We start from the raw sequence: 17,487 nt of genomic DNA, 5'->3' as shown, positions 1-17,487 counted from the left end.
AAGTTCATATCCTTACTCCAGCAACATCTTCTATTGTTGACCTTGAAGGGATTCATGGCATTACAGATTTGGGTAAACAGTGGGATGTTCAAGTGGTACCAGAAAAACAGCAGCTTGAGAATTTGGGGAATTCATTTAGTTCTGTCCTACATATTTCTGCTTAGGAAAACAGACTTAAGGGCACAGAGGAATGATGCTGGATTTTATCAACAAAAGCAGCATCAGGCATTAAATTGGAAATTCTTATCATTGTTATTAAATTTTTGGTAGAATGCATAGTATTTAGTTCATCAGCTTGAAGAGCCTGCAGGACAGAAACAACAGAATGGTCAGAGAGGAAATTAAGCAAAGTGGTTCTGGGGTGGCAGGCAATAAAATTCTACCAGGAAGATTAAGATTCCATCACCCTATGGTGAATAAATGTTATTGTGACCTATACAGCCTTTGGTATTTTGTTTTTTTTAACATAATTCATATCTGAAAGACCTCTGTAATTTATTTGCACTTTATTGGCCAGATCCTCTGCTGGCATAAATTAGTTTAGATCCTATATAAGCAGTAAATAAATTTCATAATTCCATCCTAGAATTCCCTAAGATCCTAGTCAAACCAGAAATTCACTGTTTTTCCATTTCCAAGTTGTAACCATTTTAACTAGACACTTGCAAATAGTGTCAGCTTTCAGTCGAAGCTGGGGGTTGCTGCTTGATTTGCTATGCAGAAAGAGAAAGTTGTAACTAAAGTGCTACTGGCCCTTGTCATCTATCAGTAGGTCTAGTAAACAGTGATAATAATATGGTTCATCTCCACCTCTAACTCCTTTGTTCTCTCTTTCCTTCTCTTTGCAAGCAGGCCACTAACAAGTAAACTTTTGGGCAAATAAAGAGCAGAAACTTCATCTATATTTCTGTGCTAGTAGTGTGTTTTAATTTAAAACAAAACAAAACAACTGTGTCACTTAATTTCCAGGGCAAATACATCTCAGATGATATGACAATATTTTACAAACTGCAGTCCAGACTGCTAGGCAAGTTCATCTCCCAAACTAAAATACTGATCACATTTCCAGAAGGTGTGCTCTTGTCTAAACCACTGAATATTGCTCTTGAATTGCAATAAACCACTAAAAAAATCTATGTAGCTTCATTTCAACAGAAGAAAAAAACAAATATTTTTCAATTACTATTACATCAGATTAGTATGTAATTTTAGTGATTAGTTTATTACTTAAGCAGGGAGAAATAGCTAGCCGTGTTAGTCTGAAGTCACTTCACTTTACCACTTAAAGAGTTTCCCAAAGTTTTAGTACCAGAGGCACACTTTCTTTCTGGATTAAAAATAGGCAGCACACTTCACTCTTACACCCCAAAAGATGTATGTATATGGATATCCCCCCACCACAAAATGACATATAACATATCCCATTCCCCCTACCACAGGGAAATCATACCAATGCCAAGATGTACTGCTAAAGCAATGACACCAAACATATCTTTAAGCAATGGAGTAGTCTCTAAACAACACTTCTTAACCTTTTTAGCCTCAAAGCATCCCTCTAACTTTTATGAATGTTGGGACACCACAGCTGAAAATCACGGAGAGCGATTTAAATTCAGAAAACATGTGGAGGGAGGAAGGGAGGCCTTATGGCTAAAAAAGGTTGAGAATCACTGATTAAGCTGGTGCTACTTAAAGATAGTTGGGGCAGGATCTCACCCTACTCTTTGCACTGTTTCCCTCCTCTGTATCTCACAGAACAAGGGCAGTCTTCGCTGCTGAGGCTGCTCCTGCAGGGTCTCATAAGCCAAAGACCAGCCCTCCTGTCAGTCCCAGGAGCATGAGATTAGTGGAAGTGATGAACCAAGGGGCAGCCACACGCACTGCTGTAGTAGCAGGGGTAGGCACAAGGTGCTGCATGAGGAAGAAAAGCATTTACCTCCTTACACACTGAAATCTTGCAGCACAGTTCCATCACTTTTGCAGCACACTAGTGTGCCATGAAACACACATGCTTTTGGACCTCAGGTAGGTGTGCACCTTTATAAGCTATCTGAATGGCAGAAAGAGACAGAAACAGAGATTTTTTTAACCCAAGTTCAATTCATTTGATTAAATGAACTTGGGTTCAAAAGCTTGTGCTCTAAAAGCTGATCACAAGCAACCAGCATGGACTTATGAAAAACAAATCATGTCAAACAAACTTGGTCTCCTTCTTTTGACAAAGTAAGTACTTGGGTGGATATAAAATGCTGTAGATATACTACATTTGGACTTCAGCAAGGCTTTTGACAAGGTCCTGCATGACTTCATAAGAAAAGTAGAGAAATGTGGGCTAGATAAAACTACTATAAGGTGGATAGATAACTGATTCAACAGCCACAAACAAAGTGTAATTATTATTGTGTCCCTGTCAGAATGGCAGGCGGTTTTAAGTGGTGTAACACAGCAGTGCTGTTCAACCTGTTTATTAATGATTTGGATGCTGGCATAGAAAACTTCTTGAGCAAATTTGTGGACAACATGAAACTTGGAAAGATTATGAATGCATTGGAGGATGTGGGCAGGATTCAGAAGGTCCTCAACAGATTGGATAGTTGGGCTAGAGCTAACAGGATGAAGTTCATTGCAGACAAAAGCAAGGTGCTACACCTCAGAAGGAATAATCAAAAACTCAAATATAAAGTGGGTGACACCTGGCTGGATGACAGAACTATGGAAAAGGACTTGGAGGTCTTGGTAGACTACAGACTCAGTACGAGTCTGCAGTGTGAGGCAGCCACACAAAAGGCAAATAAAGTTTTGTAATGTATCAATAGAAGCATCAGGTGCAAGACATGGGAGACGATAGTTCCTCTCTACTCAGCAGTGGTTAGGCCTCATCTGAAGTACTTGTACAGTTCTGGGCTCCACATTTTTAAAAGAACATAATCAAGGCCTTGGAAGGAAAGTCATATGAGGAGAGGCTGAAGGAGCTAGTCATGTTCAGCTTGCACAAGAGGCACTTGGTAGCCTGATGGCAGTCTTCAAATACTTGAAGGGATGCCATAAAGGAGAGGGAAAACACATTTGCTTGACTGGGGTGTGCCAGTACTCCTGCTGGGACCAGTGCCAGAAGTTCCTGGCTATAGGGTGTTGCCCCTCCACCCATGGTCAGAGTGATCACTATATTTGGGGTTAGGAAAAAAAAAAAATCCCATAGTCACATTGGTATGTACTACTGGGGGGTGGGGGGAGGTTAGCCTTCCTCTATAGTTGGAGGCATGGTCCTCTATCTGGGATCTCTTGAGCGTATAGAGACAACATTTCATATAAGCAGAATGTTTGCTGCCATGGTTCCCTTGCTTTATAACTGTGGCAGGTTAGGGTGTTAGCTCTATGTTGTGTCAGAATTGACAGTAGTCTTATCTAGAGTTAAGATTATGGTTTCTATGGGATGCTTTGAACAGGCATGATCCTGCCTCAGGCAGAAGGTTGGACTAGATGACCTCTGGAGGTCCATTCCAGCCCAATTTATGATTCTATGATTTAGTTAGGGTACATGCAGATGTTACACTTAGATCCACCTAACTGTACATACCTTTGGGGAGTTTAGATTAGGCAAAAAAATGCCCAGCTTGAACTAACTTAATTCACCTAAGGAGGTGCATTGTGTAGATCAGGTTAACCCATGTCTGATTTAACCAAACTGGCGTATAGATTGGGAGTGCAGTCCAGAACTGGGAAAGCCTAGCTGCTTGCCTCAGCCCCAGGACTGCACTTTTCCTCCCCTCCCCCATTGAACACTGACCAGGCTATTTTTAGCCCTCCAACCCCCTGTCCCACAGACCAATCAACCCCACCATGGATCTGCCCCCCTCCACCTGATACTGCCAAAACCCTGCTACATTTACTAACCCCCACTCCATGGACGATTGGTGCCTCCTGAGTCAGGGAGCACACATGCCAGCGGCTAGTCAGGGACCAGGGGGTGTACCCCCTGCGGCTAATTGTGCTGACCAGGAAGCATGAGTGGGGCACCCACTCCCTGGCCAGTGCTCACAGGGGAGGCACCGACACTCCCCGCTGCTCCCCCGCCCATCGCCTAAGCGGGGAGTGCGGGCTGTCGGGGGGTGCACCAGCACTCTCAGGAGGTGCACATAAACCCCTGTGCACACCCTACATGTCACCACTGCCCCACTCTGTGGAGCAACTGGCCCTCCTGATCCCACTCATCCCTTTTCCCTTTCCTGACTTACTTAGATCACATTCCCCAAATGTCTGCACAAGCTAGGACACATTATTGTAGATTGAGTCCAACAAACATGAGCACTGAGCATTAATCTATAAAAGTACATATCTACCCTGCCTTCTGATTGACCTCAGACTAACTTAGCTAATTCTCTCTCACAACCTTTGGGAATCACTGACTTAAAGGTACCAACAAAAAGCTTGAGATATGTTAGTACTTGGAAGAAGCAGACAAAGAACCTATGTTGAAATACAATATTTATGAAGCACATTCAGGGCCTTATATGCAGTAGCTGTTATATTCATAGATGTTAAAAATTATCTGCTCAAAACAGGTAAACAACTTGTTATTCATACCTAGATGTTTAGGTCAGACTTTTATCTTTAGAGTTAATAACCAGCAAAAAAACCTAACCCAGGTGTCAACAGAAAATAAAAAATAAAAATAAGGTATCGGAAAACAGAATAGAGCAGTCTTCAAGGCCCGGCCTATTTAATTTTTAATCACCTCTCTCACGTACCTGCTCATCGGAAAATAGTACCTACAAAACTGATACATACTAAGGTTTTGATATTTTTACTATTAGCTGTAGAAAAGATAGGCTTTATTTACATTTAAAAGGGTATTTAAAACAATTAAAGAAGGTGCTGCTCTGATTTGGGTGATGAGCTGTGCAAAGCTCACCCTGAATAAACTGTGTAGCTTTAAAGTGGCATAACAATGTACACTGGCATACATTCCATTAAAGGCTCTAATATTATGAAGCAATTTCTATATATGTGTTCAGCCCCTTAGGGACCTCATCCACAAGCCACTTAAGATAATGAAGAGGTTTAAGCTGGTTTTGGATCAGGTCATACACTCACAGTAACATGAGCATTTTACCCTTGTCTCTTTTAAATCAATGTAAAGACTCCATCCTGTTTACTTCCTTCAGAGTTGAATCAGCCTATTGCGATTTGGTTACTTGGCTTTTGTATATCTATTGCAAATTGGACATAGAACAGGATAAGCAGGCCCTAGGGACTCTTATATAGTAAGCACTACCAGTAAGCTTGCTCCTGTTATGTTTTTGCTACATATGTTTAGAAAATGATAGATGAGAAGAGTCTTCTAGTAAATTCCTTCTCTCTCAGCAAAACAGTTGAAAAACCAGGACTACAGATGTACCAATGAAGTCAAATGACATAATGACCCACCTGTGGCACCACATACCACATATGCAGACATTCCCCACCAAAATAAAGCAGTGTGGTGCATGTGGCAGCAGCATATGCCACCCAAAACCAGAGCCTGGCCAGCTCTAGCCACACTCCAGCTGCTGGCCAGGCTCCCTGCTGCAGGAGCACCATCACTGCAGCTCCCTGAGGCCTCCAGGACTCCACATAGGGTTGTTGGGGCCAGCACAGTTGCTGGCTGCAGTCTCCCCTACTCCACCTGGGGTAACATGCCATACACCAGAGCATGCATGGGTGTTCCCTGGGAACAAAAGTCCATGTTTGCATGGATGCAGCTTGAGTGATATGGAACACAAAGTCCCTTTGAGTCTTATGTTTCCACATCACTTAGACATTTCTGAAAATCCACCCTAAATAAATATGTTAACATAACCCCTGCTTCATATTGCACTATCCTCCATGCTGGTCCCAGTCAAAGTTGCAATCAAAACACTGCATGTCCCATTCTGAGTAGATCCTCCTCATAGCACATTTGCCAAGCTGTCACAACTTGAATTTCCATGCCAACAAATGTGAAGCTAACGTGTCATATTTTTCCATTTCTTAAGCCATACTCCCTGAATTCTTGCAGCATACTCGACACAAGCTTCAAAGTCTGGAAGCTCTCTGGAAGCAATGTGAGAGTCCCTAGTAAGATTTGTACTAACTTCTTAATTGATTTAACTTTAGAATGATGTTTGATGGGTCTCACTACCTGGAAATCCATGTAAGGGCTACCTAATCATTCAATACACAGAAACCTGACATATTATGTTTTTATTCCATCATGGTCTGACTTTGAATTCATCCTATAGAAGTGAATTCATCAAGTTTTATTGATCTGATTACGTCACCCTCCTTTCCCCTGTCCCCCCAAAAAAAGCCATCAAAAACAATCTTGACCAAATCACAGGGTTGACCTATAGGAAGGCCCCCAATAATCAGGTTGTAATTGCACTGTAACCTCCCAATTTTTATTTGATCCTTGCAGAAACATCAATTTATTTGAGGTAAAAGCTGTTTTTTCCTAAAATTGAAATCTGAAAATGTCAAGCCAACTTATATGTGGGGTTGATATATTAGCAGAACAATCCAATAATATTCTGAGATTCTTTTGGATTTTAGAAACATTTATATCTTGCAATCCCTTTGCAAGTTTGCACAGATTCAGAACACTTCCTTTTTACACCTTTTAAAAACCTGTAGACTCTTCTTTATATATGAATTTATGCATAAATTGATGACCTTTACTATTTGGAGGAAAGGGGATTGTTGCTAAGGACATCCTTAATATTCAGGGTAGATATTTTTATTTAGCGTATATTTTGGACTTGAACAATTTAGACTCTGTTTTACTTCTAGCTCATACACACTTAGAAATAGATATGTTGGTTCTGGCTCTTAACTGATCATTTATTGCATTACAATAATGAAATACTGAATAAAATAAGTGGAAAATATTTTTTATATCAAAAAAAAAATTAAGCCCCCACAAATAGAAAGAAAGAAATCAAAAAGTGAAGAAAAATGCTTGGTATACACATTTTTATTGCTTACAAAACTGAATTCACAAACAGCTCTAATTCAGCAATTGTAAGGCTACTGGGAATATCTCACAATGTATAAATCCCCACAAACTTTCTCTCTGCCTCGTAAGGCATGAGTTCCAACGTTTTGCATAGCATTACTGCATATGCTGAAAACAACTAGAACAAGCAGCAATAGTTTAATTTCCCTCAACTGTAACAAATACATGCACAAAACTCTCAACTATTATATTTCAAATAATTTTAATTAAATCTAGATAATAGGAGAAAAAAGTGAAATGTTTCATATTTTAATTGAAAAAAAAATGCCAGCTGGAGAACTCTGAGACAGTGAAACAATCAGGAATGCATTGAGATATAAATTAGAGAGTGCAACAAGACAGAATATTTCATATGATCTCACTAGCAGACAGATAATATAAACACACCAATCCAAATAACAGCACTTTAGTGATTAAAGAACAGAACAATTACTAATCTACAGTTCTTTTGCTTTGAGGGTTGGTCCTCATCTATGAAAAAACCTAACTAAACATTAAGGCTAGGTACAGACATTCAAAAAGCCTAAGGTGGAATCAATCTAAGCTATGTAGTTTTCTTTAAATGGCATAGTTTAGATTGATAGTGAACAGAACATACATTTGGCTTTTCAGGGGGAGTTGGGGGGAGGAATCTTAGACCAGGTTTCGCCATTTTTAAACCAGTCTGTGTGCACCAAACTTCTGTCTGGGTACAGACTAGTTTTCAATAATGTATGCAAGTAAAAGTGTAATGTCTGTATCTGTCCGTGGTTTGACTGTCAAAATACATTAAACCAATGAAGAAAATGTACTAGTGATATAGGTACCTTCCATAATTATTATTTCTGCCCTTCTAAAGTTTTTGTCCACGCATACAGATTCACCTTATACTTAACGGCTCTGATTTAAAGCCCTCTGAAGCCAAAGGAAAAACTCCCATTGACTTCAGTGGACAGCGACCAGGTATCCTGATGATTAACAATATTTCTAGGTTGGGATTCTCAGATAACAAGTGTATTGGATAACCAACTACCACTCAAAGCTCAATAAGAAGTGATCTCCTAATTCCTTTAGATCCTTTTGAACATCATAACCCTATGCACTTTCTAATTCCACCCCGCCCCCACCCCCACCCCCTCCTGCTGCCTGTTTTATTGTTGCCATATTTATACTGGACTAAATCTTCCACTGGTGTAAACTGGTGTTGTTCCATTGATGCCACTAAAGCTAAAGCTGAGAATCTGTCTGTCTGTAGATTGTTCACTGACATTGTTGCATAAATTAAATTATACACATAATGTAGGACAGTTACTATTGTTATAGTAATACTTGTTAGTGGCTTCTTTATGATATTGCCTTAATAGAAATACACTTTTAAAGAAAAGTTTTCTTCAAGTTACAGAGCCCTGTGAAGCTATCTACAAAAGTCAAATGACCAGACAACTTGGATTTTCACAGTTCTGACATAAGGGGTAGAGTGTTTGGGAATATTTTGTCTATTACTAATTACGGATACAGAAAATTGTTAACCCCCTTTCTAGTGCAATATACTCCATGACCAGGAGTGGACAAACAGCTTTCACAAGAGATCCGGGTTTTCCATTTCCCAAGGGAAAATGGAAAAAAACTGCAGATTTTCCCTTTTACCTCAGAAAAACACAGTTGTTTTTTTTTTTCATTTTAACAAAGAAATGTGGATTTTGCACATTTGCAAAGAGCTTTCTGCAGGCTAGCAGAATTCCAGCCTGCAAGGGGATGGGAGGGGTGGGAGGAAGGTGGTCAGAGACGGGGTGCCATGTGCATGTACATGCACATGGCCACCAGGAAGCCGGGAGAGCAGCTTCCACAGGTAAGTCAGGCAAAGGGTGGAATTGAGGCCTCCATAGGGAGGGAGGGAGTTGGTCAGGGCTGGGGCTGGGCTGGGGTTTGGGCTGAGGCTGCTGCCTAGCTTGAGGGTGCATGGGTCTTGGGGCCCAGGGCTGGAATGTGCAGCCACAGGGCCCCAACGGGGAGCAGGACAGGGCCATGGATGGCTCATCTGGGGATAGAGGTGGTAAGGCTGGCTCCCCACCACTGCATGCACTCCTGATGGGGGGGGAGGGGCACATGCCCCCCTGATCTGTGCACAGGGTAGGAGTGGGCTGTTCACTGTGGGCTTGGGCTCCCCACCCTACTGCCCTCCCCAGGGCATCCACAGCCCACCAGGTGGAATCTGGCATTGCAGGGCAGAGCAGGGCCAGACATGGAAGCTCCTTGCCACTGCAAGCCCTGTGCTGCCCTGGTGATGCACCTGCTGCACACCCCGCAGCAGCAGGGGTGGCAACATGGGGTTGTGCCCCTTGCTGCTCCAGGGCAGGCAGGGGGTGCATTGCCAGGGCAGCATGGGGCTTGCAATGGCAAGGCGCTTCCCCACCTGGCCCTGCTTTGCCTGGCTGCACTGGGTCCTGCTCGCTCAGCTGTAGAGGCCCTGGGGAAGGGCAGCAGGGCAGGGAACCCCAACCCACAGCAGGCAGGTTTTTAAGTGTTCATGTTATTAGTCCACTTTCTTACACCAGAATAAACACATCTGTCCATTTTAATAAACTATAGAGACACTTGTATAATATGAAGACATTCTGGTGGATGGAAGTCATAACTAGGATTTGAATACAAGATATTACAGTACTGTTTCAAGTGTTATATTTCCTTTGTCCACACCTATTTTCCTAAGTACCTGTTTAGAGGTTTATTGCAAGCATTTTTGCACAACATATGTATCTGATGGAAATAATAGTCTTAATACTAATCAATTTGTACACCACATGTACTGCAATTACTCTGCCATTATTGTATACTTTAAATAATGTAAAATGTTGTTCACCGATAGAATCATTACAAGAGTAATTACAACATAGTGGTGACACCTCCTACAGCAGAGAACAAGCAAAATCATAAATAGTCTTCATCTTTAGTTGAATACTGTCAGATCACTGAGAGTTACACCTTAAACAGCCCAAGTTTATTTGACACGTGGTCTATATTTGCTTCAGCTACAGGTTGTCTAAAGACACAGTGAACCATTATTGTGCATCCTGGAAATTTTGGATTCTAGCAAAATATTCAACCAAGTAAACTCACCTGATTTCAGGTTTTTTACAAGATGCTTGCAAAGTTCTAGCAATGATAATCTATTTTAGAAGACAGAAACACAATTACTTTGCAATGAAAGGTAATTATCATTTGGTCATTAATGATGATATATTTACATAATTATTTTATGGGTATTTGAGCACTGCAATAAAAGTGATAGTGCTTTCCCTTCTGCATGGGGAGAAACACCAATCATAAAGTTCTAATATGTTCTGCTTTTATAGTAGGAAATAAATAGAGTTTAAAATAAAACTTATACTAATTTTTGCAATGCCTGTTTAATCATTTCTGAAATAAAGAGTGACAATGTTCTAAATGCAACCCTAATGCAACTCCACTGATTATAATACAGTTATATCAAGGATGATATTGGAAGAAAGCAATATGAAATCCACTGGACCAAGAGAACAAACTCTCTATAACTAAGTTCATGGGTTGTATTCTATTATTTGAAACTTCATATTAAGTATATTATTATTTTTAATGGCCAATATTCTTGCTTGTTGCAATATACCCTAGAGATGACAAGAGAGAAAAAAAGCTGTCAATCCATTAGGAAGCATTCTGAGTTGAATTTAAGTGTTATTAACAGTGCTGCCTTACATTTACACACATGCATGTGCCACATGGAAAAAAAAAGCCTATGTATATAAACAAGTCAGTCCTGAAGCTGGACAATTAATCATAAGATTTGCACACACAAATATCTTTTTGCATATACAACACACACAAGGCATCTGGAAAGGAAATCAGAAGAAGCCTTGTTTCTATGTGGTTTTAAATTAAAATGTTAAATATATGAGCATGCAGTATTTGACACTGAGAATTAACTCATTTTTATACTATGCAAATTATCTTAATAGCTCTAGGATCAACACCAGTGATGATGCTATTATAATAACATGTTGTTGTGCAGTACTGTATTTCCTGGTATAATAATAGGCAACTTTAGGATCTTTCCTAAGTTTGTCACATGTCTAATTTAAAAGCCCAGTATACTCCCTTTTTTGAAAAGATTAAAGAAAGATTGAGAAACATGGATGGAAAATGTTGTATAACTTGTGTTCACCAGACTCAAATGCTTACTTGCCCAATTACTCTATCTACAATAGATTTAAATTTAGCTTACATGGCTTTGAATTCATCCGGTTTATTGCCTACAGAACACCAGGTAACTAAATAGAAAAACATGTCACTAATTCTCTCCATCATAATCATACAGCATACACACAAACATACAGTTACTAATAATGACTGATAGAGGCAATGAATCAAAGTTGGATATTTTTAGCTTAAGCTTAATAGTGCACTGGTTAATAGAATCCTCACATACTTTTACTCTCCTTCTCTTTTTCTCATGCTCTTTGTCATGTCTTTCCAGACGTACTCACACAACATATACAAAAATATATATGACATTTGTATTTATTGGCATTTAAGTGAATGATTGTAATAAAAATCTGTCAATTCAGGAGAAGAACTCAACAACACAATCTTCCTTAGAAGCTCAGTGTCAGATTCTATAGGGGGCACACTTGTTTCAGATAGTGCATATCACCTTTTTGTTTCTTCTCCCTCTCTCCCCCTCTTTTTGGTAACTTTTAACTACATTATGTCACATCTGAAATTGTCAGCTATGTACAATAGTAAAAGGCTTTCTGTGATGGTAATATTACAATGCATGATGTAGACCTTTGAAACAGAACAAAGTGTAGCTAGAGAGAGTACAGTCACTTTTCTTTTCAAACAGTATCAATGCTTTTTTGCTTTAAAAACTGATCATGAATTAATTTGCTACCAAGAACTACATACTCATACTAAAGATAGTATCTGTCTGCTATTATTATTTTTATTCCATTTTTTCTTCATCATTCCTTTGAGAGTTTCTATCTTTCAGCATTCAAAGAGACAGGAAGAATGCTCTACATTAAATTAAAGGAGGTTTTTAAGCTAACGCTGTTGTAGCAGCACATTTCCTCCTTATTTCTCTGTAAACCATAACAGTAATAGTTTCCAATATTCAGACTTATGCAACAATGAGCACTTACAACTGCTAAGACAAAAAAAGATATTGCCTCCATACACCAACACCAACACCAGCTCCAATGAAGAGCCTTTTTTAAAAGATGCCTTTTGAAATCATACACTTTTTGTGTCATCACTCTGTTACACAAACAGTTCATAGTCAATGCACTGTTTTTTGCTGACACAGCTGCTGCTTTTCCAACACTGCTGCTCAGATAACCCATTTTTTTCTTCAGCACCATCATTTCTGGGCAGTTTTACAAGAAATTTGATTGATGTTGTAAAGTTTATATCATTACCATCTGACAGCTGTTTGGTGGCCTTTGTGAAATGAGTTGATTGTCTCAGTCCATTTCCTAATAGACAGGTGTTCACAATTAAAAAAAAAACAAAACATCACCACAGTTGTCACTGAGGCTTCAGTCCAACAAAGCACTTAAGCAAATGCTTAAAGTTAACCACATGTCTAAATGCACTTGTGGATGGAGGCCTAAACTAGAAGACAAGCCAAAAAATAATGAATGGACGTGGAGAATGAACTCCTACGGCAATCTTATCACAAAATAATGACATAGATGGATGCCATGCAGATTAGTCACGGATTACAATGCAGCCAGGATTTTACCCAAACTACCCCTGTGAAAGGGATACATGTCTGTAGATCTAGTAACACAAGTTCAGTTATAATTTATATGGTGTGGTGGGAAAATTACAAGAAGAAAAATTAAAATCATTCCCAGTATTGAGAAGAATGATGGGCATTTTTCTGCAATGTCATTCTAATTTCACCTGGGAAAAACATTCTAAAAATAAAAATGAATCAAAAGATGTTATATAAACAGACTATCTAATAGGCTTGCTGCAGAGAAAGTAACATTCATCTATGCATTTTGATGACTTGACTTAACTGGTTCAGAGCTCAACCTCAGATAAATTACTAGCTTATCACTAACTGAAAAAAAAATCATTAATACATGTAAATATTTAAAATATGCTCTTTTAGACAGCCTACCAGTGCAAATAGTACATAATTTGCCATTCAGACATTTTAAACCAGCAACAGGCAAGTAGCTCAATTTGATTAGGACATTTCCTTACTTGTGAAGTATGCTTAAGAAAATAACAGTATGAACTTATGAACCACATGAAAATGCAGAAGTTAACTCAGTAGAGTGCACTGATCAGGTTTTAATATTTTTGTGAAACTGGTAGAATATGTGAAATCAGGATTAGTTATATCGGGATGCTTGCTAGGAGACCCAGGAGATCCAGTGCCAACAACCCAAGATTTGAAAATGAAATGAATCTTATATTGAATAGAGAATATTCAATTTGATGCCTTTTCTACTGCTTCTTATTTTCTAGTCCTGAAGTAGGATGATTCTTGCCAGTCTTCCAGTAAACTGGCTCCCTCTTACACATAACTGATTACATCAATTTAGAAAATGTGTTAACCAATGTGTTGTAGATACCACAATGAGAAGAGTAATTTTCCCTTCCTGTGGACAAAGATAACTGTTTAAAAAATATTTAGTTGGGCATGGTATGAAGGACTGTCTTTGTTTGGCCTTCTCTCATGCATACTGGTTTCTGGCTTCTTTAATATTCTATTCAGGAAGAGTACAGACCAGCTGCAAATGCTTCCTCAGCCTGATGAAGGGTATTTGTACCCAAAAGATTGCAAAGAAGATTTTTTTTCCAGCTGTTTGAGTTGCCTTAATAAAAGATATCAGATTTACCCAAAGAACCTTGTCTGCCTAAATACATATTTAATATTTTAGTTAAATCTTGCTAGTTAAACCTTGTTTGTGCAATGCATTAAGCACAGACAAAACTGTTCATGTCCTAGCTGCTCAAAATGCATTGCCTACAGCAAAATGCTAGTGAGCCAGTTGAGTTTCTCAATGGTAGTTGGGTAAGTTCAATTATATTTTGTATGGTATAGTGGGGGAATTAAAAAAAAAGAAGAAATATTTAAATTATTCCCAATGGCAGTGTCTAGATGAGATGCCGACTGTGCAGTTGATACTGCACAGTCACTTAGTACTTGCATACACAAATACTAAATGACTGCACAGTAACCACAGTAGCATCACTGAACAGCTTTGAGGTGACACTCACTGCATAGTAGCTCATTACTACTGTGGACTTGGGTAGTGTCATGCTTCAAAGGATGTAAGATCTCTCTCATTTGCAAAAAAAAGGAAAGATTTTTTTTTACTACTTTCACATTTGGGTCTATTTTTAACCATTAGGGACAATTGCAGTTTAAGTCAATACTGTAACACCAGACATGAATCTGAACCCTTACTGTTAGGGACTCATGGCCATCTCATTGAGATTTGCACTATTTTTCTACATGAATTGTTATATGTGAGCATGTCTACATGAGATGTTTAGTGCACATTAGCCTAATAGCATTGCATAGAAGCATGGCAGTTAAAAACTGTGCTAAAAGCTTATTGTGAAGTTTTATTAAGCTAATGCACAGTAAGTTTCACAAAATAACTGCACACTGATGCTACTGAGCAGTAACTCTAGTTACTGCACATTTAGTTAGTACTTCATTAAGCAAGTAGCTAAGTAGCTAATAGTAGCTAAGGTATATTAATGAATGTGTAGACCTGCCCTGTGACAATCGGAGGCATATATGCAGTGATGGCAGCAAAGAAAATTTCAACAACAGCTCTGCTCATTTCAGAAATGTCATTATTATCGGCCATATTACTGACTACACACTTGCTCAGGGTGCGAAGTCCATGCTAAATGATTATTTTAAAATACCATGGCAGGAAACAGAAGAAGCCAGATTGTACTTTTGATTGCATTGGTGTAAAGTAGGAAATAATTCCACTGATGATGCTAGCATGCAACAAGTTACATGATAATCACACTTCGGGCCTCTACCTCTATTTGCACTTTTGTGACACATGCTGCAAATTGTATCACACATGTTGAATTTCTGGCTGATAGGATACAGTATGTCAATGATGTACTTCTCCATTTGCTGTATATCAGATGTGGCATGGATTTCACCCATAAGCCAACAAAATAACACTCACGGACAAGACTTATTCTATTTCTTACCCTTTTGTCTAATTCTTGTATGATGATAACAGTGGAGGAAGGGTTTCTGGAGTATGGGGACTAGTAACAAACCTACTTGTAAATGATGTGTTAGAACTTGTATATTATCATACTGCTGACTTCAGCAAGATCAACCTGACATATATAGCTTCTTTTCTGAGCTGACACTAATTTTCACTGGCTAGCCCTTCACTAGAGCACTCTTGTGCCCCAGCCAGCCCCTCTGCCGGATGTTGAGCCGGGTCAGAGCAGCCACAGGCCAGTGAGTTAACCCCCGGGACACTCTAGCAGCTGGGACTGCTCTGACCTGCCTCAATGTGCTGTGGCCCCATGCACACATGCAAATGCAGTGCCCAGGAGCAATAAACTCCGGCACAATATAGGATGGAATTTATTACATTGCATTAATATGCATGTGTAGACATGCCCAGTATGAATTTTTGTTTGGCTCTCATTAGAGTGAGAAGCATGACTCCAACTCACAAATCATGATTCCAACCACTTTTTGGAGCTCTGTCCATGAAAAAAGAGATAAAAATTCTACTTTATATTCTTTTGCATGGTATGATTATATGTTTCTGTAGTTTATTTCTTTCACATGTATTCAGTCACTTCATCTTATGTATATGTTCTTGGCTTTGTTCACAGGAAATGTATCCTATGTAGGGTCTATTGCTTTAACAGGTACTCATTTTAGTGAGCACCACTATAATTTTTTAGTCTTGTATGATATCTCAAGATATTTCACATCTTCTGAGTTAAAGTCTGAAAAGGAATAATTTGCATATATTTCCTGAGCTGTACATGTAGTTAATATTGATCTGCTGATAAAGGAGGAAGGGAACCAAATGCTGTCTAATAATAGAACTTGCATTATATATAGTTTCTTAGAATCACTTTTCAGGATCAATTTTGAACCTGGTGTACAGATTATAACTTTGCTTAACATCATCACTGCTGTTAAGGTTTCTTTGGCACTTCAGTTCCAAACTGTGACATTCAGTATATATTACAGCAATTTGCAAAAGGTGAAACCTCTTGCTTTTAATCTTTTGGAATCAGTACCAGTGAATCACAAATGTCTTGTGTCATGTTTTAATTGCATTCATATAAATGTTACACAAAGTGGGGGGTTTAAAATTCAAAGTGTTGACTTGGTATTTTAGCCAACTCTCATGGACCGTAATGGAAGTTTTGAATGTGCACTTTAAAAGCCCTACCTACTAGACCTGTGCAAAGTGGCAAGTATTCGCTTCGGATTCAGATTTGACCGATTTGGAGGTACAGTAATTTGATTCAGAGATTTGAATCACTGTCCCAATTTAATTTGGCTGAATCAGATCTGAAAATTTGGTGCCACTTTGGAGATTCAGCCAAAGACTAAACATACAACAGTACCCACCATGCTGGACACAATTGCCTCCAGCTGGTAAATCTGTTTGGGTTGGGCGGGGGGGAGGAAAGGGGTGTGAGGGAGGGAGGGATTGGGGCTGGGGCTGGGGCTGGATCAAGCTGCCCAGCCTGGGCAGGGAGTGTGGGACTCGGGGAGGGAGGCAGGTGGGGCGGGGGTGTGGGCACGTCAGAGCTGGGAGTATGGGCTATGCCCTGCTGCCAGTTGCCCAGCTGGGGCATGGGGGCAGGATGTGGATGTGGCTAACTCTGGGGAGAAGAAGGTAAGCAGCAGCAGGGCATAGCCCCTGCTCCCAGCACAACTGTGCCCACATCCTGCACTGCATCATGCTGGCTGGGCAAGCGGTGGCAGCACCCACCCCTCCACCCTGGCTTACAAGTGGCAGCAGCATCCCCCCATGTCTCCCTCCTACATTGGCTTGCAAGAGACAGCAGCACCCCCCCATGCCCCTCCCACACCAGCTGGGCAAGCGGCATCAGGGCAGAGCTCCCACTCCCAGCGCTGATGCAGGCAAGGCAGCACTGGGAGTGGGGGCTATGCCCTGCCACTGCTTCCCCAGCTGGGATGGGGGAAGCATGATGCAGGCATGGTTTGCTCTGGGCAGAAGGGGACAAGTGGCAGCAGAGCATACCCCCGCTCCCAGCACTGCTGTGCCCAAATCAGCATGGGAGCAGGGTCTCTATCCTACCACCACTTGCACAGCTGACATGGGGGGGGGCGGGTGCTTCCACTGCTTGCCCAGCCAGTAGGGGGGTGGGGCATGGGATTTGGGTGTGGCAGCACTGGGAGTAGGGGCTATGCCCTGCTACTGCTTTTCTCCTTC

Source organism: Alligator mississippiensis, chromosome 8 (genome assembly GCF_030867095.1).
Source record: "Alligator mississippiensis isolate rAllMis1 chromosome 8, rAllMis1, whole genome shotgun sequence".
Taxonomy (NCBI): Eukaryota; Metazoa; Chordata; order Crocodylia; family Alligatoridae; genus Alligator; species Alligator mississippiensis.
Note: the sequence above shows the minus strand (reverse complement) of the source record.